Genomic DNA, 25,433 nt, shown 5'->3' on the forward strand with positions numbered 1-25,433 from the left:
AAAGAAAAAAGTGGCCCATTTTTTCAATAGCTTCCAGGTCTTTGGACCGATTGACTTGAAATCGCTCCCAAATGTGCTCCTATACTGGCTGAACGAGACACAGCAGTCCCCATCGGATTCCGGTGAAATTTGTATTTTTGGTGAATATTTTAGTGAAAAGAGACAATGTTTCATGAGACTGCCTTAAGGCTGGCATTAGGGTTAGGGTTAGGGTTAGGGTTATGGAGCTAGGGTTAGGGTTACGGTCGTCTTTTGACCGATTGACTCGAAATTCGTCACGAATGTGGTCCTCTACTCGCTGAATGAGACACAGCAGTCCCCATCGGATTCCGGTGAAATTTGTATTTTTGGTGAATATTTTAAAGAAAAAAGTGGCCCATTTTTTCAATAGCTTCCAGGTCTTTGGACTGATTGACTCGAAATCGCTCCCAAATGTGCTCCTATACTGCCTGAACGAGACACAGCAGTCCCCATCGGATTCCGGTGAAATTTGTATTTTTGGTGAATATTTTAAAGAAAAAAGTGGCCCATTTTTTCAATAGCTTCCAGGTCTTTGGACCGATTGACTCGAAATCGCTCCCAAATGTGCTCCTATACTGGCTGAACGAGACACAGCAGTCCCCATCGGATTCCGGTGAAATTTGTATTTTTGGTGAATATTTTAGTGAAAAGAGACGATGTTTCATGACACTGCCTTAAGGCTGGCATTAGGGTTAGGGTTATGGAGCTAGGGTTAGGGTTACGGTCGTCTTTTGACCGATTGACTCGAAATTCGTCACGAATGTGGTCCTCTACTCGCTGAATGAGACACAGCAGTCCCCATCGGATTCCGGTGAAATTTGTATTTTTGGTGAATATTTTAAAGAAAAAAGTGGCCCATTTTTTCAATAGCTTTCAGGTCTTTGGACCGATTGACTCGAAATCGCTCCCAAATGTGCTCCTATACTGTCTGAACGAGACACAGCAGTCCCCATCGGATTCCGGTGAAATTTGTATTTTTGGTGAATATTTTAGTGAAAAGAGACAATGTTTCATGAGACTGCCTTAAGGCTGGCATTAGGGTTAGGGTTAGGGTTAGGGTTATGGAGCTAGGGTTAGGGTTACGGTCGTCTTTTGACCGATTGACTCGAAATTCGTCACGAATGTGGTCCTCTACTCGCTGAATGAGACACAGCAGTCCCCATCGGATTCCGGTGAAATTTGTATTTTTGGTGAATATTTTAAAGAAAAAAGTGGCCCATTTTTTCAATAGCTTCCAGGTCTTTGGACCGATTGACTTGAAATCGCTCCCAAATGTGCTCCTATACTGGCTGAACGAGACACAGCAGTCCCCATCGGATTCCGGTGAAATTTGTATTTTTGGTGAATATTTTAGTGAAAAGAGACAATGTTTCATGAGACTGCCTTAAGGCTGGCATTAGGGTTAGGGTTAGCGTTAGGGTTATGGAGCTAGGGTTAGGGTTACGGTCGTCTTTTGACCGATTGAATCGAAATTCGTCACGAATGTAGTCCTCTACTCGCTGAATGAGACACAGCAGTCCCCATTGGATTCCGGTGAAATTTGTATTTTTGGTGAATATTTTAAAGAAAAAAGTGGCCCATTTTTTCAATAGCTTCCAGGTCTTTGGACCGATTGACTCGAAATCGCTCCCAAATGTGCTCCTATACTGGCTGAACGAGACACAGCAGTCCCCATCGGATTCCGGTGAAATTTGTATTTTTGGTGAATATTTTAAAGAAAAAAGTGGCCCATTTTTTCAATAGCTTCCAGGTCTTTGGACCGATTGACTCGAAATCGCTCCCAAATGTGCTCCTATACTGGCTGAACGAGACACAGCAGTCCCCATCGGATTCCGGTGAAATTTGTATTTTTGGTGAATATTTTAGTGAAAAGAGACAATGTTTCATGAGACTGCCTTAAGGCTGGCATTAGGGTTAGGGTTAGGGTTAGGGTTATGGAGCTAGGGTTAGGGTTACGGTCGTCTTTTGACCGATTGACTCGAAATTCGTCACGAATGTGGTCCTCTACTCGCTGAATGAGACACAGCAGTCCCCATCGGATTCCGGTGAAATTTGTATTTTTGGTGAATATTTTAAAGAAAAAAGTGGCCCATTTTTTCAATAGCTTCCAGGTCTTTGGACCGATTGACTTGAAATCGCTCCCAAATGTGCTCCTATACTGGCTGAACGAGACACAGCAGTCCCCATCGGATTCCGGTGAAATTTGTATTTTTGGTGAATATTTTAGTGAAAAGAGACAATGTTTCATGAGACTGCCTTAAGGCTGGCATTAGGGTTAGGGTTAGGGTTAGGGTTATGGAGCTAGGGTTAGGGTTACGGTCGTCTTTTGACCGATTGACTCGAAATTCGTCACGAATGTGGTCCTCTACTCGCTGAATGAGACACAGCAGTCCCCATCGGATTCCGGTGAAATTTGTATTTTTGGTGAATATTTTAAAGAAAAAAGTGGCCCATTTTTTCAATAGCTTCCAGGTCTTTGGACTGATTGACTCGAAATCGCTCCCAAATGTGCTCCTATACTGCCTGAACGAGACACAGCAGTCCCCATCGGATTCCGGTGAAATTTGTATTTTTGGTGAATATTTTAAAGAAAAAAGTGGCCCATTTTTTCAATAGCTTCCAGGTCTTTGGACCGATTGACTCGAAATCGCTCCCAAATGTGCTCCTATACTGGCTGAACGAGACACAGCAGTCCCCATCGGATTCCGGTGAAATTTGTATTTTTGGTGAATATTTTAGTGAAAAGAGACGATGTTTCATGAGACTGCCTTAAGGCTGGCATTAGGGTTAGGGTTAGGGTTAGGGTTATGGAGCTAGGGTTAGGGTTACGGTCGTCTTTTGACCGATTGACTCGAAATTCGTCACGAATGTGGTCCTCTACTCGCTGAATGAGACACAGCAGTCCCCATCGGATTCCGGTGAAATTTGTATTTTTGGTGAATATTTTAAAGAAAAAAGTGGCCCATTTTTTCAATAGCTTCCAGGTCTTTGGACCGATTGACTCGAAATCGCTCCCAAATGTGCTCCTATACTGGTTGAACGAGACACAGCAGTCCCCATCGGATTCCGGTGAAATTTGTATTTTTGGTGAATATTTTAGTGAAAAGAGACAATGTTTCATGAGACTGCCTTAAGGCTGGCATTAGGGTTAGGGTTAGGGTTAGGGTTATGGAGCTAGGGTTAGGGTTACGGTCGTCTTTTGACCGATTGACTCGAAATTCGTCACGAATGTGGTCCTCTACTCGCTGAATGAGACACAGCAGTCCCCATCGGATTCCGGTGAAATTTGTATTTTTGGTGAATATTTTAAAGAAAAAAGTGGCCCATTTTTTCAATAGCTTTCAGGTCTTTGGACCGATTGACTCGAAATCGCTCCCAAATGTGCTCCTATACTGTCTGAACGAGACACAGCAGTCCCCATCGGATTCCGGTGAAATTTGTATTTTTGGTGAATATTTTAGTGAAAAGAGACAATGTTTCATGAGACTGCCTTAAGGCTGGCATTAGGGTTAGGGTTAGGGTTAGGGTTATGGAGCTAGGGTTAGGGTTACGGTCGTCTTTTGACCGATTAACTCGAAATTCGTCACGAATGTGGTCCTCTACTCGCTGAATGAGACACAGCAGTCCCCATCGGATTCCGGTGAAATTTGTATTTTTGGTGAATATTTTAAAGAAAAAAGTGGCCCATTTTTTCAATAGCTTCCAGGTCTTTATACCGATTGACTCGAAATCGCTCCCAAATGTGCTCCTATACTGGCTGAACGAGACACAGCAGTCCCCATCGGATTCCGGTGAAATTTGTATTTTTGGTGAATATTTTAGTGAAAAGAGACGATGTTTCATGAGACTGCCTTAAGGCTGGCATTAGGGTTAGGGTTAGGGTTAGGGTTATGGAGCTAGGGTTAGGGTTACGGTCGTCTTTTGACCGATTGACTCGAAATTCGTCACGAATGTGGTCCTCTACTCGCTGAATGAGACACAGCAGTCCCCATCGGATTCCGGTGAAATTTGTATTTTTGGTGAATATTTTAAAGAAAAAAGTGGCCCATTTTTTCAATAGCTTCCAGGTCTTTGGACCGATTGACTCGAAATCGCTCCCAAATGTGCTCCTATACTGGTTGAACGAGACACAGCAGTCCCCATCGGATTCCGGTGAAATTTGTATTTTTGGTGAATATTTTAGTGAAAAGAGACAATGTTTCATGAGACTGCCTTAAGGCTGGCATTAGGGTTAGGGTTAGGGTTAGGGTTATGGAGCTAGGGTTAGGGTTACGGTCGTCTTTTGACCGATTGACTCGAAATTCGTCACGAATGTGGTCCTCTACTCGCTGAATGAGACACAGCAGTCCCCATCGGATTCCGGTGAAATTTGTATTTTTGGTGAATATTTTAAAGAAAAAAGTGGCCCATTTTTTCAATAGCTTTCAGGTCTTTGGACCGATTGACTCGAAATCGCTCCCAAATGTGCTCCTATACTGTCTGAACGAGACACAGCAGTCCCCATCGGATTCCGGTGAAATTTGTATTTTTGGTGAATATTTTAGTGAAAAGAGACAATGTTTCATGAGACTGCCTTAAGGCTGGCATTAGGGTTAGGGTTAGGGTTAGGGTTATGGAGCTAGGGTTAGGGTTACGGTCGTCTTTTGACCGATTGACTCGAAATTCGTCACGAATGTGGTCCTCTACTCGCTGAATGAGACACAGCAGTCCCCATCGGATTCCGGTGAAATTTGTATTTTTGGTGAATATTTTAAAGAAAAAAGTGGCCCATTTTTTCAATAGCTTCCAGGTCTTTGGACCGATTGACTTGAAATCGCTCCCAAATGTGCTCCTATACTGGCTGAACGAGACACAGCAGTCCCCATCGGATTCCGGTGAAATTTGTATTTTTGGTGAATATTTTAGTGAAAAGAGACAATGTTTCATGAGACTGCCTTAAGGCTGGCATTAGGGTTAGGGTTAGCGTTAGGGTTATGGAGCTAGGGTTAGGGTTACGGTCGTCTTTTGACCGATTGACTCGAAATTCGTCACGAATGTAGTCCTCTACTCGCTGAATGAGACACAGCAGTCCCCATTGGATTCCGGTGAAATTTGTATTTTTGGTGAATATTTTAAAGAAAAAAGTGGCCCATTTTTTCAATAGCTTCCAGGTCTTTGGACCGATTGACTCGAAATCGCTCCCAAATGTGCTCCTATACTGGCTGAACGAGACACAGCAGTCCCCATCGGATTCCGGTGAAATTTGTATTTTTGGTGAATATTTTAAAGAAAAAAGTGGCCCATTTTTTCAATAGCTTCCAGGTCTTTGGACCGATTGACTCGAAATCGCTCCCAAATGTGCTCCTATACTGGCTGAACGAGACACAGCAGTCCCCATCGGATTCCGGTGAAATTTGTATTTTTGGTGAATATTTTAGTGAAAAGAGACAATGTTTCATGAGACTGCCTTAAGGCTGGCATTAGGGTTAGGGTTAGGGTTAGGGTTATGGAGCTAGGGTTAGGGTTACGGTCGTCTTTTGACCGATTGACTCGAAATTCGTCACGAATGTGGTCCTCTACTCGCTGAATGAGACACAGCAGTCCCCATTGGATTCCGGTGAAATTTGTATTTTTGGTGAATATTTTAAAGAAAAAAGTGGCCCATTTTTTCAATAGCTTCCAGGTCTTTGGACCGATTGACTCGAAATCGCTCCCAAATGTGCTCCTATACAGATTGAACGAGACACAGCAGTCCCCATCGGATTCCGGTGAAATTTGTATTTTTGGTGAATATTTTAGTGAAAAAAGTGGCCCATTTTTTCAATAGCTTCCAGGTCTTTGGACCGATTGACTCGAAATCGCTCCCAAATGTGCTCCTATACTGGCTGAACGAGACACAGCAGTCCCCATCGGATTCCGGTGAAATTTGTATTTTTGGTGAATATTTTAGTGAAAAGAGACAATGTTTCATGAGACTGCCTTAAGGCTGGCATTAGGGTTAGGGTTAGGGTTAGGGTTATGGAGCTAGGGTTAGGGTTACGGTCGTCTTTTGACCGATTGACTCGAAATTCGTCACGAATGTGGTCCTCTACTCGCTGAATGAGACACAGCAGTCCCCATCGGATTCCGGTGAAATTTGTATTTTTGGTGAATATTTTAAAGAAAAAAGTGGCCCATTTTTTCAATAGCTTTCAGGTCTTTGGACCGATTGACTTGAAATCGCTCCCAAATGTGCTCCTATACTGTCTGAACGAGACACAGCAGTCCCCATCGGATTCCGGTGAAATTTGTATTTTTGGTGAATATTTTAGTGAAAAGAGACAATGTTTCATGAGACTGCCTTAAGGCTGGCATTAGGGTTAGGGTTAGGGTTAGGGTTATGGAGCTAGGGTTAGGGTTACGGTCGTCTTTTGACCGATTGACTCGAAATTCGTCACGAATGTGGTCCTCTACTCGCTGAATGAGACACAGCAGTCCCCATCGGATTCCGGTGAAATTTGTATTTTTGGTGAATATTTTAAAGAAAAAAGTGGCCCATTTTTTCAATAGCTTCCAGGTCTTTGGACCGATTGACTTGAAATCGCTCCCAAATGTGCTCCTATACTGGCTGAACGAGACACAGCAGTCCCCATCGGATTCCGGTGAAATTTGTATTTTTGGTGAATATTTTAGTGAAAAGAGACAATGTTTCATGAGACTGCCTTAAGGCTGGCATTAGGGTTAGGGTTAGCGTTAGGGTTATGGAGCTAGGGTTAGGGTTACGGTCGTCTTTTGACCGATTGACTCGAAATTCGTCACGAATGTGGTCCTCTACTCGCTGAATGAGACACAGCAGTCCCCATCGGATTCCGGTGAAATTTGTATTTTTGGTGAATATTTTAAAGAAAAAAGTGGCCCATTTTTTCAATAGCTTTCAGGTCTTTGGACCGATTGACTCGAAATCGCTCCCAAATGTGCTCCTATACTGTCTGAACGAGACACAGCAGTCCCCATCGGATTCCGGTGAAATTTGTATTTTTGGTGAATATTTTAGTGAAAAGAGACAATGTTTCATGAGACTGCCTTAAGGCTGGCATTAGGGTTAGGGTTAGGGTTAGGGTTATGGAGCTAGGGTTAGGGTTACGGTCGTCTTTTGACCGATTGACTCGAAATTCGTCACGAATGTGGTCCTCTACTCGCTGAATGAGACACAGCAGTCCCCATCGGATTCCGGTGAAATTTGTATTTTTGGTGAATATTTTAAAGAAAAAAGTGGCCCATTTTTTCAATAGCTTCCAGGTCTTTGGACCGATTGACTTGAAATCGCTCCCAAATGTGCTCCTATACTGGCTGAACGAGACACAGCAGTCCCCATCGGATTCCGGTGAAATTTGTATTTTTGGTGAATATTTTAGTGAAAAGAGACAATGTTTCATGAGACTGCCTTAAGGCTGGCATTAGGGTTAGGGTTAGGGTTAGGGTTATGGAGCTAGGGTTAGGGTTACGGTCGTCTTTTGACCGATTGACTCGAAATTCGTCACGAATGTGGTCCTCTACTCGCTGAATGAGACACAGCAGTCCCCATTGGATTCCGGTGAAATTTGTATTTTTGGTGAATATTTTAAAGAAAAAAGTGGCCCATTTTTTCAATAGCTTCCAGGTCTTTGGACCGATTGACTCGAAATCGCTCCCAAATGTGCTCCTATACAGATTGAACGAGACACAGCAGTCCCCATCGGATTCCGGTGAAATTTGTATTTTTGGTGAATATTTTAGTGAAAAAAGTGGCCCATTTTTTCAATAGCTTCCAGGTCTTTGGACCGATTGACTCGAAATCGCTCCCAAATGTGCTCCTATACTGGCTGAACGAGACACAGCAGTCCCCATCGGATTCCGGTGAAATTTGTATTTTTGGTGAATATTTTAGTGAAAAGAGACAATGTTTCATGAGACTGCCTTAAGGCTGGCATTAGGGTTAGGGTTAGGGTTAGGGTTATGGAGCTAGGGTTAGGGTTACGGTCGTCTTTTGACCGATTGACTCGAAATTCGTCACGAATGTGGTCCTCTACTCGCTGAATGAGACACAGCAGTCCCCATCGGATTCCGGTGAAATTTGTATTTTTGGTGAATATTTTAAAGAAAAAAGTGGCCCATTTTTTCAATAGCTTTCAGGTCTTTGGACCGATTGACTCGAAATCGCTCCCAAATGTGCTCCTATACTGTCTGAACGAGACACAGCAGTCCCCATCGGATTCCGGTGAAATTTGTATTTTTGGTGAATATTTTAGTGAAAAGAGACAATGTTTCATGAGACTGCCTTAAGGCTGGCATTAGGGTTAGGGTTAGGGTTAGGGTTATGGAGCTAGGGTTAGGGTTACGGTCGTCTTTTGACCGATTGACTCGAAATTCGTCACGAATGTGGTCCTCTACTCGCTGAATGAGACACAGCAGTCCCCATCGGATTCCGGTGAAATTTGTATTTTTGGTGAATATTTTAAAGAAAAAAGTGGCCCATTTTTTCAATAGCTTCCAGGTCTTTGGACCGATTGACTTGAAATCGCTCCCAAATGTGCTCCTATACTGGCTGAACGAGACACAGCAGTCCCCATCGGATTCCGGTGAAATTTGTATTTTTGGTGAATATTTTAGTGAAAAGAGACAATGTTTCATGAGACTGCCTTAAGGCTGGCATTAGGGTTAGGGTTAGCGTTAGGGTTATGGAGCTAGGGTTAGGGTTACGGTCGTCTTTTGACCGATTGACTCGAAATTCGTCACGAATGTGGTCCTCTACTCGCTGAATGAGACACAGCAGTCCCCATCGGATTCCGGTGAAATTTGTATTTTTGGTGAATATTTTAAAGAAAAAAGTGGCCCATTTTTTCAATAGCTTTCAGGTCTTTGGACCGATTGACTCGAAATCGCTCCCAAATGTGCTCCTATACTGTCTGAACGAGACACAGCAGTCCCCATCGGATTCCGGTGAAATTTGTATTTTTGGTGAATATTTTAGTGAAAAGAGACAATGTTTCATGAGACTGCCTTAAGGCTGGCATTAGGGTTAGGGTTAGGGTTAGGGTTATGGAGCTAGGGTTAGGGTTACGGTCGTCTTTTGACCGATTGACTCGAAATTCGTCACGAATGTGGTCCTCTACTCGCTGAATGAGACACAGCAGTCCCCATCGGATTCCGGTGAAATTTGTATTTTTGGTGAATATTTTAAAGAAAAAAGTGGCCCATTTTTTCAATAGCTTCCAGGTCTTTGGACCGATTGACTTGAAATCGCTCCCAAATGTGCTCCTATACTGGCTGAACGAGACACAGCAGTCCCCATCGGATTCCGGTGAAATTTGTATTTTTGGTGAATATTTTAGTGAAAAGAGACAATGTTTCATGAGACTGCCTTAAGGCTGGCATTAGGGTTAGGGTTAGGGTTAGGGTTATGGAGCTAGGGTTAGGGTTACGGTCGTCTTTTGACCGATTGACTCGAAATTCGTCACGAATGTGGTCCTCTACTCGCTGAATGAGACACAGCAGTCCCCATCGGATTCCGGTGAAATTTGTATTTTTGGTGAATATTTTAAAGAAAAAAGTGGCCCATTTTTTCAATAGCTTCCAGGTCTTTGGACCGATTGACTCGAAATCGCTCCCAAATGTGCTCCTATACTGGCTGAACGAGACACAGCAGTCCCCATCGGATTCCGGTGAAATTTGTATTTTTGGTGAATATTTTAAAGAAAAAAGTGGCCCATTTTTTCAATAGCTTCCAGGTCTTTGGACCGATTGACTCGAAATCGCTCCCAAATGTGCTCCTATACTGGCTGAACGAGACACAGCAGTCCCCATCGGATTCCGGTGAAATTTGTATTTTTGGTGAATATTTTAGTGAAAAGAGACAATGTTTCATGAGACTGCCTTAAGGCTGGCATTAGGGTTAGGGTTAGGGTTAGGGTTATGGAGCTAGGGTTAGGGTTACGGTCGTCTTTTGACCGATTGACTCGAAATTCGTCACGAATGTGGTCCTCTACTCGCTGAATGAGACACAGCAGTCCCCATTGGATTCCGGTGAAATTTGTATTTTTGGTGAATATTTTAAAGAAAAAAGTGGCCCATTTTTTCAATAGCTTCCAGGTCTTTGGACCGATTGACTCGAAATCGCTCCCAAATGTGCTCCTATACTGGCTGAACGAGACACAGCAGTCCCCATCGGATTCCGGTGAAATTTGTATTTTTGGTGAATATTTTAAAGAAAAAAGTGGCCCATTTTTTCAATAGCTTCCAGGTCTTTGGACCGATTGACTCGAAATCGCTCCCAAATGTGCTCCTATACTGGCTGAACGAGACACAGCAGTCCCCATCGGATTCCGGTGAAATTTGTATTTTTGGTGAATATTTTAGTGAAAAGAGACAATGTTTCATGAGACTGCCTTAAGGCTGGCATTAGGGTTAGGGTTAGGGTTAGGGTTATGGAGCTAGGGTTAGGGTTACGGTCGTCTTTTGACCGATTGACTCGAAATTCGTCACGAATGTGGTCCTCTACTCGCTGAATGAGACACAGCAGTCCCCATTGGATTCCGGTGAAATTTGTATTTTTGGTGAATATTTTAAAGAAAAAAGTGGCCCATTTTTTCAATAGCTTCCAGGTCTTTGGACCGATTGACTCGAAATCGCTCCCAAATGTGCTCCTATACAGATTGAACGAGACACAGCAGTCCCCATCGGATTCCGGTGAAATTTGTATTTTTGGTGAATATTTTAGTGAAAAAAGTGGCCCATTTTTTCAATAGCTTCCAGGTCTTTGGACCGATTGACTCGAAATCGCTCCCAAATGTGCTCCTATACTGGCTGAACGAGACACAGCAGTCCCCATCGGATTCCGGTGAAATTTGTATTTTTGGTGAATATTTTAGTGAAAAGAGACAATGTTTCATGAGACTGCCTTAAGGCTGGCATTAGGGTTAGGGTTAGGGTTAGGGTTATGGAGCTAGGGTTAGGGTTACGGTCGTCTTTTGACCGATTGACTCGAAATTCGTCACGAATGTGGTCCTCTACTCGCTGAATGAGACACAGCAGTCCCCATCGGATTCCGTTGAAATTTGTATTTTTGGTGAATATTTTAAAGAAAAAAGTGGCCCATTTTTTCAATAGCTTCCAGGTCTTTGCACCGATTGACTTGAAATCGCTCCCAAATGTGCTCCTATACTGGCTGAACGAGACACAGCAGTCCCCATCGGATTCCGGTGAAATTTGTATTTTTGGTGAATATTTTAGTGAAAAGAGACAATGTTTCATGAGACTGCCTTAAGGCTGGCATTAGGGTTAGGGTTAGGGTTAGGGTTATGGAGCTAGGGTTAGGGTTACGGTCGTCTTTTGACCGATTGACTCGAAATTCGTCACGAATGTGGTCCTCTACTCGCTGAATGAGACACAGCAGTCCCCATTGGATTCCGGTGAAATTTGTATTTTTGGTGAATATTTTAAAGAAAAAAGTGGCCCATTTTTTCAATAGCTTCCAGGTCTTTGGACCGATTGACTCGAAATCGCTCCCAAATGTGCTCCTATACAGATTGAACGAGACACAGCAGTCCCCATCGGATTCCGGTGAAATTTGTATTTTTGGTGAATATTTTAGTGAAAAAAGTGGCCCATTTTTTCAATAGCTTCCAGGTCTTTGGACCGATTGACTCGAAATCGCTCCCAAATGTGCTCCTATACTGGCTGAACGAGACACAGCAGTCCCCATCGGATTCCGGTGAAATTTGTATTTTTGGTGAATATTTTAGTGAAAAGAGACAATGTTTCATGAGACTGCCTTAAGGCTGGCATTAGGGTTAGGGTTAGGGTTAGGGTTATGGAGCTAGGGTTAGGGTTACGGTCGTCTTTTGACCGATTGACTCGAAATTCGTCACGAATGTGGTCCTCTACTCGCTGAATGAGACACAGCAGTCCCCATCGGATTCCGGTGAAATTTGTATTTTTGGTGAATATTTTAAAGAAAAAAGTGGCCCATTTTTTCAATAGCTTCCAGGTCTTTGGACCGATTGACTTGAAATCGCTCCCAAATGTGCTCCTATACTGGCTGAACGAGACACAGCAGTCCCCATCGGATTCCGGTGAAATTTGTATTTTTGGTGAATATTTTAGTGAAAAGAGACAATGTTTCATGAGACTGCCTTAAGGCTGGCATTAGGGTTAGGGTTAGGGTTAGGGTTATGGAGCTAGGGTTAGGGTTACGGTCGTCTTTTGACCGATTGACTCGAAATTCGTCACGAATGTGGTCCTCTACTCGCTGAATGAGACACAGCAGTCCCCATTGGATTCCGGTGAAATTTGTATTTTTGGTGAATATTTTAAAGAAAAAAGTGGCCCATTTTTTCAATAGCTTCCAGGTCTTTGGACCGATTGACTCGAAATCGCTCCCAAATGTGCTCCTATACAGATTGAACGAGACACAGCAGTCCCCATCGGATTCCGGTGAAATTTGTATTTTTGGTGAATATTTTAGTGAAAAAAGTGGCCCATTTTTTCAATAGCTTCCAGGTCTTTGGACCGATTGACTCGAAATCGCTCCCAAATGTGCTCCTATACTGGCTGAACGAGACACAGCAGTCCCCATCGGATTCCGGTGAAATTTGTATTTTTGGTGAATATTTTAGTGAAAAGAGACAATGTTTCATGAGACTGCCTTAAGGCTGGCATTAGGGTTAGGGTTAGGGTTAGGGTTATGGAGCTAGGGTTAGGGTTACGGTCGTCTTTTGACCGATTGACTCGAAATTCGTCACGAATGTGGTCCTCTACTCGCTGAATGAGACACAGCAGTCCCCATCGGATTCCGGTGAAATTTGTATTTTTGGTGAATATTTTAAAGAAAAAAGTGGCCCATTTTTTCAATAGCTTCCAGGTCTTTGGACCGATTGACTCGAAATCGCTCCCAAATGTGCTCCTATACTGGCTGAACGAGACACAGCAGTCCCCATCGGATTCCGGTGAAATTTGTATTTTTGGTGAATATTTTAGTGAAAAGAGACGATGTTTCATGAGACTGCCTTAAGGCTGGCATTAGGGTTAGGGTTAGGGTTAGGGTTATGGAGCTAGGGTTAGGGTTACGGTCGTCTTTTGACCGATTGACTCGAAATTCGTCACGAATGTGGTCCTCTACTCGCTGAATGAGACACAGCAGTCCCCATCGGATTCCGGTGAAATTTGTATTTTTGGTGAATATTTTAAAGAAAAAAGTGGCCCATTTTTTCAATAGCTTCCAGGTCTTTGGACCGATTGACTCGAAATCGCTCCCAAATGTGCTCCTATACTGGTTGAACGAGACACAGCAGTCCCCATCGGATTCCGGTGAAATTTGTATTTTTGGTGAATATTTTAGTGAAAAGAGACAATGTTTCATGAGACTGCCTTAAGGCTGGCATTAGGGTTAGGGTTAGGGTTAGGGTTATGGAGCTAGGGTTAGGGTTACGGTCGTCTTTTGACCGATTGACTCGAAATTCGTCACGAATGTGGTCCTCTACTCGCTGAATGAGACACAGCAGTCCCCATCGGATTCCGGTGAAATTTGTATTTTTGGTGAATATTTTAAAGAAAAAAGTGGCCCATTTTTTCAATAGCTTTCAGGTCTTTGGACCGATTGACTCGAAATCGCTCCCAAATGTGCTCCTATACTGTCTGAACGAGACACAGCAGTCCCCATCGGATTCCGGTGAAATTTGTATTTTTGGTGAATATTTTAGTGAAAAGAGACAATGTTTCATGAGACTGCCTTAAGGCTGGCATTAGGGTTAGGGTTAGGGTTATGGAGCTAGGGTTAGGGTTACGGTCGTCTTTTGACCGATTGACTCGAAATTCGTCACGAATGTGGTCCTCTACTCGCTGAATGAGACACAGCAGTCCCCATCGGATTCCGGTGAAATTTGTATTTTTGGTGAATATTTTAAAGAAAAAAGTGGCCCATTTTTTCAATAGCTTCCAGGTCTTTGGACCGATTGACTTGAAATCGCTCCCAAATGTGCTCCTATACTGGCTGAACGAGACACAGCAGTCCCCATCGGATTCCGGTGAAATTTGTATTTTTGGTGAATATTTTAGTGAAAAGAGACAATGTTTCATGAGACTGCCTTAAGGCTGGCATTAGGGTTAGGGTTAGCGTTAGGGTTATGGAGCTAGGGTTAGGGTTACGGTCGTCTTTTGACCGATTGACTCGAAATTCGTCACGAATGTAGTCCTCTACTCGCTGAATGAGACACAGCAGTCCCCATTGGATTCCGGTGAAATTTGTATTTTTGGTGAATATTTTAAAGAAAAAAGTGGCCCATTTTTTCAATAGCTTCCAGGTCTTTCGACCGATTGACTCGAAATCGCTCCCAAATGTGCTCCTATACTGGCTGAACGAGACACAGCAGTCCCCATCGGATTCCGGTGAAATTTGTATTTTTGGTGAATATTTTAAAGAAAAAAGTGGCCCATTTTTTCAATAGCTTCCAGGTCTTTGGACCGATTGACTCGAAATCGCTCCCAAATGTGCTCCTATACTGGCTGAACGAGACACAGCAGTCCCCATCGGATTCCGGTGAAATTTGTATTTTTGGTGAATATTTTAGTGAAAAGAGACAATGTTTCATGAGACTGCCTTAAGGCTGGCATTAGGGTTAGGGTTAGGGTTAGGGTTATGGAGCTAGGGTTAGGGTTACGGTCGTCTTTTGACCGATTGACTCGAAATTCGTCACGAATGTGGTCCTCTACTCGCTGAATGAGACACAGCAGTCCCCATCGGATTCCGGTGAAATTTGTATTTTTGGTGAATATTTTAAAGAAAAAAGTGGCCCATTTTTTCAATAGCTTTCAGGTCTTTGGACCGATTGACTCGAAATCGCTCCCAAATGTGCTCCTATACTGTCTGAACGAGACACAGCAGTCCCCATCGGATTCCGGTGAAATTTGTATTTTTGGTGAATATTTTAGTGAAAAGAGACAATGTTTCATGAGACTGCCTTAAGGCTGGCATTAGGGTTAGGGTTAGGGTTAGGGTTATGGAGCTAGGGTTAGGGTTACGGTCGTCTTTTGACCGATTGACTCGAAATTCGTCACGAATGTGGTCCTCTACTCGCTGAATGAGACACAGCAGTCCCCATCCGATTCCGGTGAAATTTGTATTTTTGGTGAATATTTTAAAGAAAAAAGTGGCCCATTTTTTCAATAGCTTCCAGGTCTTTGGACCGATTGACTCGAAATCGCTCCCAAATGTGCTCCTATACTGGCTGAACGAGACACAGCAGTCCCCATCGGATTCCGGTGAAATTTGTATTTTTGGTGAATATTTTAAAGAAAAAAGTGGCCCATTTTTTCAATAGCTTCCAGGTCTTTGGACCGATTGACTCGAAATCGCTCCCAAATGTGCTCCTATACTGGCTGAACGAGACACAGCAGTCCCCATCGGATTCCGGTGAAATTTGTATTTTTGGTGAATATTTTAGTGAAAAGAGACAATGTTTCATGAGACTGCCTTAAGGCTGGCATTAGGGTTAGGGTTAGGGTTAGGGTTATGGAGCTAGGGTTAGGGTTACGGTCGTCTTTTGACCGATTGACTCGAAATTCGTCACGAATGTGGTCCTCTACTCGCTGAATGAGACACAGCAGTCCCCATTGGATTCCGGTGAAATTTGTATTTTTGGTGAATATTTTAAAGAAAAAAGTGGCCCATTTTTTCAATAGCTTCCAGGTCTTTGGACCGATTGACTCGAAATCGCTCCCAAATGTGCTCCTATACAGATTGAACGAGACACAGCAGTCCCCATCGGATTCCGGTGAAATTTGTATTTTTGGTGAATATTTTAGTGAAAAAAGTGGCCCATTTTTTCAATAGCTTCCAGGTCTTTGGACCGATTGACTCGAAATCGCTCCCAAATGTGCTCCTATACTGGCTGAACGAGACACAGCAGTCCCCATCGGATTCCGGTGAAATTTGTATTTTTGGTGAATATTTTAGTGAAAAGAGACAATGTTTCATGAGACTGCCTTAAGGCTGGCATTAGGGTTAGGGTTAGGGTTAGGGTTATGGAGCTAGGGTTAGGGTTACGGTCGTCTTTTGACCGATTGACTCGAAATTCGTCACGAATGTGGTCCTCTACTCGCTGAATGAGACACAGCAGTCCCCATCGGATTCCGGTGAAATTTGTATTTTTGGTGAATATTTTAAAGAAAAAAGTGGCCCATTTTTTCAATAGCTTCCAGGTCTTTGGACCGATTGACTTGAAATCGCTCCCAAATGTGCTCCTATACTGGCTGAACGAGACACAGCAGTCCCCATCGGATTCCGGTGAAATTTGTATTTTTGGTGAATATTTTAAAGAAAAAAGTGGCCCATTTTTTCAATAGCTTCCAGGTCTTTGGACCGATTGACTCGAAATCGCTCCCAAATGTGCTCCTATACTGGCTGAACGAGACACAGCAGTCCCCATCGGATTCCTGTGAAATTTGTATTTTTGGTGAATATTTTAGTGAAAAGAGACAATGTTTCATGAGACTGCCTTAAGGCTGGCATTAGGGTTAGGGTTAGGGTCAGGGTTATGGAGCTAGGGTTAGGGTTACGGTCGTCTTTTGACCGATTGACTCGAAATTCGTCACGAATGTGGTCCTCTACTCGCTGAATGAGACACAGCAGTCCCCATCGGATTCCGGTGAAATTTGTATTTTTGGTGAATATTTTAAAGAAAAAAGTGGCCCATTTTTTCAATAGCTTCCAGGTCTTTGGACCGATTGACTTGAAATCGCTCCCAAATGTGCTCCTATACTGGCTGAACGAGACACAGCAGTCCCCATCGGATTCCGGTGAAATTTGTATTTTTGGTGAATATTTTAGTGAAAAGAGACAATGTTTCATGAGACTGCCTTAAGGCTGGCATTAGGGTTAGGGTTAGGGTTAGGGTTATGGAGCTAGGTTTAGGGTTACGGTCGTCTTTTGACCGATTGACTCGAAATTCGTCACGAATATGGTCCTCTACTCGCTGAATGAGACACAGCAGTCCCCATCGGATTCCGGTGAAATTTGTATTTTTGGTGAATATTTTAAAGAAAAAAGTGGCCCATTTTTTCAATAGCTTCCAGGTCTTTGGACCGATTGACTCGAAATCGCTCCCAAATGTGCTCCTATACTGGTTGAACGAGACACAGCAGTCCCCATCGGATTCCGGTGAAATTTGTATTTTTGGTGAATATTTTAGTGAAAAAAGTGGCCCATTTTTTCAATAGCTTCCAGGTCTTTGGACCGATTGACTCGAAATCGCTCCCAAATGTGCTCCTATACTGGCTGAACGAGACACAGCAGTCCCCATCGGATTCCGGTGAAATTTGTATTTTTGGTGAATATTTTAGTGAAAAGAGACAATGTTTCATGAGACTGCCTTAAGGCTGGCATTAGGGTTAGGGTTAGGGTTAGGGTTATGGAGCTAGGGTTAGGGTTACGGTCGTCTTTTGACCGATTGACTCGAAATTCGTCACGAATGTGGTCCTCTACTCGCTGAATGAGACACAGCAGTCCCGATCGGATTCCGGTGAAATTTGTATTTTTGGTGAATATTTTAAAGAAAAAAGTGGCCCATTTTTTCAATAGCTTCCAGGTCTTTGGACCGATTGACTTGAAATCGCTCCCAAATGTGCTCCTATACTGGCTGAACGAGACACAGCAGTCCCCATCGGATTCCGGTGACATTTGTATTTTTGGTGAATATTTTAGTGAAAAGAGACAATGTTTCATGAGACTGCCTTAAGGCTGGCATTAGGGTTAGGGTTAGGGTTAGGGTTATGGAGCTAGGGTTAGGGTTACGGTCGTCTTTTGACCGATTGACTCGAAATTCGTCACGAATGTGGTCCTCTACTCGCTGAATGAGACACAGCAGTCCCCATCAGATTCCGGTGAAATTTGTATTTTTGGTGAATATTTTAAAGAAAAAAGTGGCCCATTTTTTCAATAGCTTCCAGGTCTTTGGACCGATTGACTCGAAATCGCTCCCAAATGTGCTCCTATACTGGCTGAACGAGACACAGCAGTCCCCATCGGATTCCGGTGAAATTTGTATTTTTGGTGAATATTTTAGTGAAAAGAGACAATGTTTCATGAGACTGCCTTAAGGCTGGCATTAGGGTTAGGGTTAGGGTTAGGGTTATGGAGCTAGGGTTAGGGTTACGGTCGTCTTTTGACCGATTGACTCCAAATTCGTCACGAATGTGGTCCTCTACTCGCTGAATGAGACACAGCAGTCCCCATCGGATTCCGGTGAAATTTGTATTTTTGGTGAATATTTTAAAGAAAAAAGTGGCCCATTTTTTCAATAGCTTCCAGGTCTTTGGACTGATTGACTCGAAATCGCTCCCAAATGTGCTCCAATACTGGCTGAACGAGACACAGCAGTCCCCATCGGATTCCGGTGAAATTTGTATTTTTGGTGAATATTTTAGTGAAAAGAGACAATGTTTCATGAGACTGCCTTAAGGCTGGCATTAGGGTTAGGGTTATGGAGCTAGGGTTAGGGTTACGGTCGTCTTTTGACCGATTGACTCGAAATTCATCACGAATGTGGTCCTCTACTCGCTGAATGAGACACAGCAGTCCCCATCGGATTCCGGTGAAATTTGTATTTTTGGTGAATATTTTAAAGAAAAAAGTGGCCCATTTTTTCAATAGCTTCCAGGTCTTTGGACCGATTGACTTGAAATCGCTCCCAAATGTGCTCCTATACTGGTTGAACGAGACACAGCAGTCCCCATCGGATTCCGGGGAAATTTGTATTTTTGGTGAATATTTTAGTGAAAAAAGTGGCCCATTTTTTCAATAGCTTCCAGGTCTTTGGACCGATTGACTCGAAATCGCTCCCAAATGTGCTCCTATACTGGCTGAACGAGACACAGCAGTCCCCATCGGATTCCGGTGAAATTTGTATTTTTGGTGAATATTTTAGTGAAAAGAGACAATGTTTCATGAGACTGCCTTAAGGCTGGCATTAGGGTTAGGGTTAGGGTTAGGGTTATGGAGCTAGGGTTAGGGTTACGGTCGTCTTTTGACCGATTGACTCGAAATTCGTCACGAATGTGGTCCTCTACTCGCTGAATGAGACACAGCAGTCCCCATCGGATTCCGGTGAAATTTGTATTTTTGGTGAATATTTTAAAGAAAAAAGTGGCCCATTTTTTCAATAGCTTCCAGGTCTTTGGACCGATTGACTTGAAATCGCTCCCAAATGTGCTCCTATACTGGCTGAACGAGACACAGCAGTCCCCATCGGATTCCGGTGAAATTTGTATTTTTGGTGAATATTTTAGTGAAAAGAGACAATGTTTCATGAGACTGCCTTAAGGCTGGCATTAGGGTTAGGGTTAGGGTTAGGGTTATGGAGCTAGGGTTAGGGTTACGGTCGTCTTTTGACCGATTGACTCGAAATTCGTCACGAATGTGGTCCTCTACTCGCTGAATGAGACACAGCAGTCCCCATCAGATTCCGGTGAAATTTGTATTTTTGGTGAATATTTTAAAGAAAAAAGTGGCCCATTTTTTCAATAGCTTCCAGGTCTTTGGACCGATTGACTCGAAATCGCTCCCAAATGTGCTCCTATACTGGCTGAACGAGACACAGCAGTCCCCATCGGATTCCGGTGAAATTTGTATTTTTGGTGAATATTTTAGTGAAAAGAGACAATGTTTCATGAGACTGCCTTAAGGCTGGCATTAGGGTTAGGGTTAGGGTTAGGGTTATGGAGCTAGGGTTAGGGTTACGGTCGTCTTTTGACCGATTGACTCGAAATTCGTCACGAATGTGGTCCTCTACTCGCTGAATGAGACACAGCAGTCCCCATCGGATTCCGGTGAAATTTGTATTTTTGGTGAATATTTTAAAGAAAAAAGTGGCCCATTTTTTCAATAGCTTCCAGGTCTTTGGACTGATTGACTCGAAATCGCTCCCAAATGTGCTCCAATACTGGCTGAACGAGACACAGCAGTCCCCATCGGATTCCGGTGAAATTTGTATTTTTGGTGAATATTTTAGTGAAAAAAGTGGCCCATTTTTTCAATAGCTTCCAGGTCTTTGGACCGATTGACTCGAAATCGCTCCCAAATGTGCTCCTATACTGGCTGAACGAGACACAGCAGTCCCCATCGGATTCCGGTGAAATTTGTATTTTTGGTGAATATTTTAGTGAAAAGAGACAATGTTTCATGAGACTGCCTTAAGGCTGGCATTAGGGTTAGGGTTAGGGTTAGGGTTATGGAGCTAGGGTTAGGGTTACGGTCGTCTTTTGACCGATTGACTTGAAATTCGTCACGAATGTGGTCCTCTACTCGCTGAATGAGACACAGCAGTCCCCATCAGATTCCGGTGAAATTTGTATTTTTGGTGAATATTTTAAAGAAAAAAGTGGCCCATTTTTTCAATAGCTTCCAGGTCTTTGGACCGATTGACTTGAAATCGCTCCCAAATGTGCTCCTATACTGGCTGAACGAGACACAGCAGTCCCCATCGGATTCCGGTGAAATTTGTATTTTTGGTGAATATTTTAAAGAAAAAAGTGGCCCATTTTTTCAATAGCTTCCAGGTCTTTGGACCGATTGACTCGAAATCGCTCCCAAATGTGCTCCTATACTGGCTGAACGAGACACAGCAGTCCCCATCGGATTCCGGTGAAATTTGTATTTTTGGTGAATATTTTAGTGAAAAGAGACAATGTTTCATGAGACTGCCTTAAGGCTGGCATTAGGGTTAGGGTTAGGGTTAGGGTTATGGAGCTAGGGTTAGGGTTACGGTCGTCTTTTGACCGATTGACTCGAAATTCGTCACGAATGTGGTCCTCTACTCGCTGAATGAGACACAGCAGTCCCCATCAGATTCCGGTGAAATTTGTATTTTTGGTGAATATTTTAAAGAAAAAAGTGGCCCATTTTTTCAATAGCTTCCAGGTCTTTGGACCGATTGACTCGAAATCGCTCCCAATTGTGATCCTATACTGGCTGAACGAGACACAGCAGTCCCCATCGGATTCCGGTGAAATTTGTATTTTTGGTGAATATTTTAGTGAAAAGAGACAATGTTTCATGAGACTGCCTTAAGGCTGGCATTAGGGTTAGGGTTAGGGTTAGGGTTATGGAGCTAGGGTTAGGGTTACGGTCGTCTTTTGACCGATTGACTCGAAATTCGTCACGAATGTGGTCCTCTACTCGCTGAATGAGACACAGCAGTCCCCATTGGATTCCGGTGAAATTTGTATTTTTGGTGAATATTTTAAAGAAAAAAGTGGCCCATTTTTTCAATAGCTTCCAGGTCTTTGGACTGATTGACTCGAAATCGCTCCCAAATGTGCTCCTATACTGCCTGAACGAGACACAGCAGTCCCCATCGGATTCCGGTGAAATTTGTATTTTTGGTGAATATTTTAAAGAAAAAAGTGGCCCATTTTTTCAATAGCTTCCAGGTCTTTGGACCGATTGACTCGAAATCGCTCCCAAATGTGCTCCTATACTGGCTGAACGAGACACAGCAGTCCCCATCGGATTCCGGTGAAATTTGTATTTTTGGTGAATATTTTAGTGAAAAGAGACAATGTTTCATGAGACTGCCTTAAGGCTGGCATTAGGGTTAGGGTTAGGGTTAGGGTTATGGAGCTAGGGTTAGGGTTACGGTCGTCTTTTGACCGATTGACTCCAAATTCGTCACGAATGTGGTCCTCTACTCGCTGAATGAGACACAGCAGTCCCCATCGGATTCCGGTGAAATTTGTATTTTTGGTGAATATTTTAAAGAAAAAAGTGGCCCATTTTTTCAATAGCTTCCAGGTCTTTGGACCGATTGACTCGAAATCGCTCCCAAATGTGCTCCTATACTGGTTGAACGAGACACAGCAGTCCCCATCGGATTCCGGTGAAATTTGTATTTTTGGTGAATATTTTAGTGAAAAAAGTGGCCCATTTTTTCAATAGCTTCCAGGTCTTTGGACCGATTGACTCGAAATCGCTCCCAAATGTGCTCCTATACTGGCTGAACGAGACACAGCAGTCCCCATCGGATTCCGGTGAAATTTGTATTTTTGGTGAATATTTTAGTGAAAAGAGACAATGTTTCATGAGACTGCCTTAAGGCTGGCATTAGGGTTAGGGTTAGGGTTAGGGTTATGGAGCTAGGGTTAGGGTTACGGTCGTCTTTTGACCGATTGACTCGAAATTCGTCACGAATGTGGTCCTCTACTCGCTGAATGAGACACAGCAGTCCCCATTGGATTCCGGTGAAATTTGTATTTTTGGTGAATATTTTAAAGAAAAAAGTGGCCCATTTTTTCAATAGCTTCCAGGTCTTTGGACTGATTGACTCGAAATCGCTCCCAAATGTGCTCCTATACTGCCTGAACGAGACACAGCAGTCCCCATCGGATTCCGGTGAAATTTGTATTTTTGGTGAATATTTTAAAGAAAAAAGTGGCCCATTTTTTCAATAGCTTCCAGGTCTTTGGACCGATTGACTCGAAATCGCTCCCAAATGTGCTCCTATACTGGCTGAACGAGACACAGCAGTCCCCATCGGATTCCGGTGAAATTTGTATTTTTGGTGAATATTTTAGTGAAAAGAGACAATGTTTCATGAGACTGCCTTAAGGCTGGCATTAGGGTTAGGGTTAGGGTTAGGGTTATGGAGCTAGGGTTAGGGTTACGGTCGTCTTTTGACCGATTGACTCCAAATTCGTCACGAATGTGGTCCTCTACTCGCTGAATGAGACACAGCAGTCCCCATCGGATTCCGGTGAAATTTGTATTTTTGGTGAATATTTTAAAGAAAAAAGTGGCCCATTTTTTCAATAGCTTCCAGGTCTTTGGACCGATTGACTTGAAATCGCTCCCAAATGTGCTCCTATACTGGCTGAACGAGACACAGCAGTCCCCATCGGATTCCGGTGAAATTTGTATTTTTGGTGAATATTTTAGTGAAAAGAGACAATGTTTCATGAGACTGCCTTAAGGCTGGCATTAGGGTTAGGGTTAGGGTTAGGGTTATGGAGCTAGGGTTAGGGTTACGGTCGTCTTTTGACCGATTGACTCGAAATTCGTCACGAATGTGGTCCTCTACTCGCTGAATGAGACACAGCAGTCCCCATCGGATTCCGGTGAAATTTGTATTTTTGGTGAATATTTTAAAGAAAAAAGTGGCCCATTTTTTCAATAGCTTCCAGGTCTTTGGACCGATTGACTTGAAATCGCTCCCAAATGTGCTCCTATACTGGCTGAACGAGACACAGCATTCCCCATCGGATTCCGGTGAAATTTGTATTTTTGGTGAATATTTTAAAGAAAAAAGTGGCCCATTTTTTCAATAGCTTCCAGGTCTTTGGACCGATTGACTCGAAATCGCTCCCAAATGTGCTCCTATACTGGCTGAAGGAGACACAGCAGTCCCCATCGGATTCCGGTGAAATTTGTATTTTTGGTGAATATTTTAGTGAAAAGAGACAATGTTTCATGAGACTGCCTTAAGGCTGGCATTAGGGTTAGGGTTAGGGTTAGGGTTATGGAGCTAGGGTTAGGGTTACGGTTACGGTCGTCTTTTGACCGATTGACTCGAAATTCGTCACGAATGTGGTCCTCTACTCGCTGAATGAGACACAGCAGTCCCGATCGGATTCCGGTGAAATTTGTATTTTTGGTGAATATTTTAAAGAAAAAAGTGGCCCATTTTTTCAATAGCTTTCAGGTCTTTGGACCGATTGACTCGAAATCGCTCCCAAATGTGCTCCTATACTGGCTGAACGAGACACAGCAGTCCCCATCGGATTCCGGTGAAATTTGTATTTTTGGTGAATATTTTAGTGAAAAGAGACAATGTTTCATGAGACTGCCTTAAGGCTGGCATTAGGGTTAGGGTTAGGGTTAGGGTTATGGAGCTAGGGTTAGGGTTACGGTCGTCTTTTGACCGATTGACTCGAAATTCGTCACGAATGTGGTCCTCTACTCGCTGAATGAGACACAGCAGTCCCCATCGGATTCCGGTGAAATTTGTATTTTTGGTGAATATTTTAGTGAAAAAAGTGGCCCATTTTTTCAATAGCTTCCAGGTCTTTGGACCGATTGACTTGAAATCGCTCCCAAATGTGCTCCTATACTGGCTGAACGAGACACAGCAGTCCCCATCGGATTCCGGTGAAATTTGTATTTTTGGTGAATATTTTAGTGAAAAGAGACAATGTTTCATGAGACTGCCTTAAGGCTGGCATTAGGGTTAGGGTTAGGGTTAGGGTTATGGAGCTAGGTTTAGGGTTACGGTCGTCTTTTGACCGATTGACTCGAAATTCGTCACGAATATGGTCCTCTACTCGCTGAATGAGACACAGCAGTCCCCATCGGATTCCGGTGAAATTTGTATTTTTGGTGAATATTTTAAAGAAAAAAGTGGCCCATTTTTTCAATAGCTTCCAGGTCTTTGGACCGATTGACTCGAAATCGCTCCCAAATGTGCTCCTATACTGGTTGAACGAGACACAGCAGTCCCCATCGGATTCCGGTGAAATTTGTATTTTTGGTGAATATTTTAGTGAAAAAAGTGGCCCATTTTTTCAATAGCTTCCAGGTCTTTGGACCGATTGACTTGAAATTCGTCACGAATGTGGTCCTCTACTCGCTGAATGAGACACAGCAGTCCCCATCAGATTCCGGTGAAATTTGTATTTTTGGTGAATATTTTAGTGAAAAGAGACAATGTTTCATGAGACTGCCTTAAGGCTGGCATTAGGGTTAGGGTTAGGGTTAGGGTTATGGAGCTAGGGTTAGGGTTACGGTCGTCTTTTGACCGATTGACTCGAAATTCGTCACGAATGTGGTCCTCTACTCGCTGAATGAGACACAGCAGTCCCCATCGGATTCCGGTGAAATTTGTATTTTTGGTGAATATTTTAAAGAAAAAAGTGGCCCATTTTTTCAATAGCTTCCAGGTCTTTGGACTGATTGACTCGAAATCGCTCCCAAATGTGCTCCAATACTGGCTGAACGAGACACAGCAGTCCCCATCGGATTCCGGTGAAATTTGTATTTTTGGTGAATATTTTAGTGAAAAGAGACAATGTTTCATGAGACTGCCTTAAGGCTGGCATTAGGGTTAGGGTTATGGAGCTAGGGTTAGGGTTACGGTCGTCTTTTGACCGATTGACTCGAAATTCATCACGAATGTGGTCCTCTACTCGCTGAATGAGACACAGCAGTCCCCATCGGATTCCGGTGAAATTTGTATTTTTGGTGAATATTTTAAAGAAAAAAGTGGCCCATTTTTTCAATAGCTTCCAGGTCTTTGGACCGATTGACTCGAAATCGCTCCCAAATGTGCTCCTATACTGGTTGAACGAGACACAGCAGTCCCCATCGGATTCCGGGGAAATTTGTATTTTTGGTGAATATTTTAGTGAAAAAAGTGGCCCATTTTTTCAATAGCTTC

The sequence above is a fragment of the Pagrus major genome, chromosome 15, assembly GCF_040436345.1.
Source record: "Pagrus major chromosome 15, Pma_NU_1.0".
Classification (NCBI taxonomy): domain Eukaryota; kingdom Metazoa; phylum Chordata; class Actinopteri; order Spariformes; family Sparidae; genus Pagrus; species Pagrus major.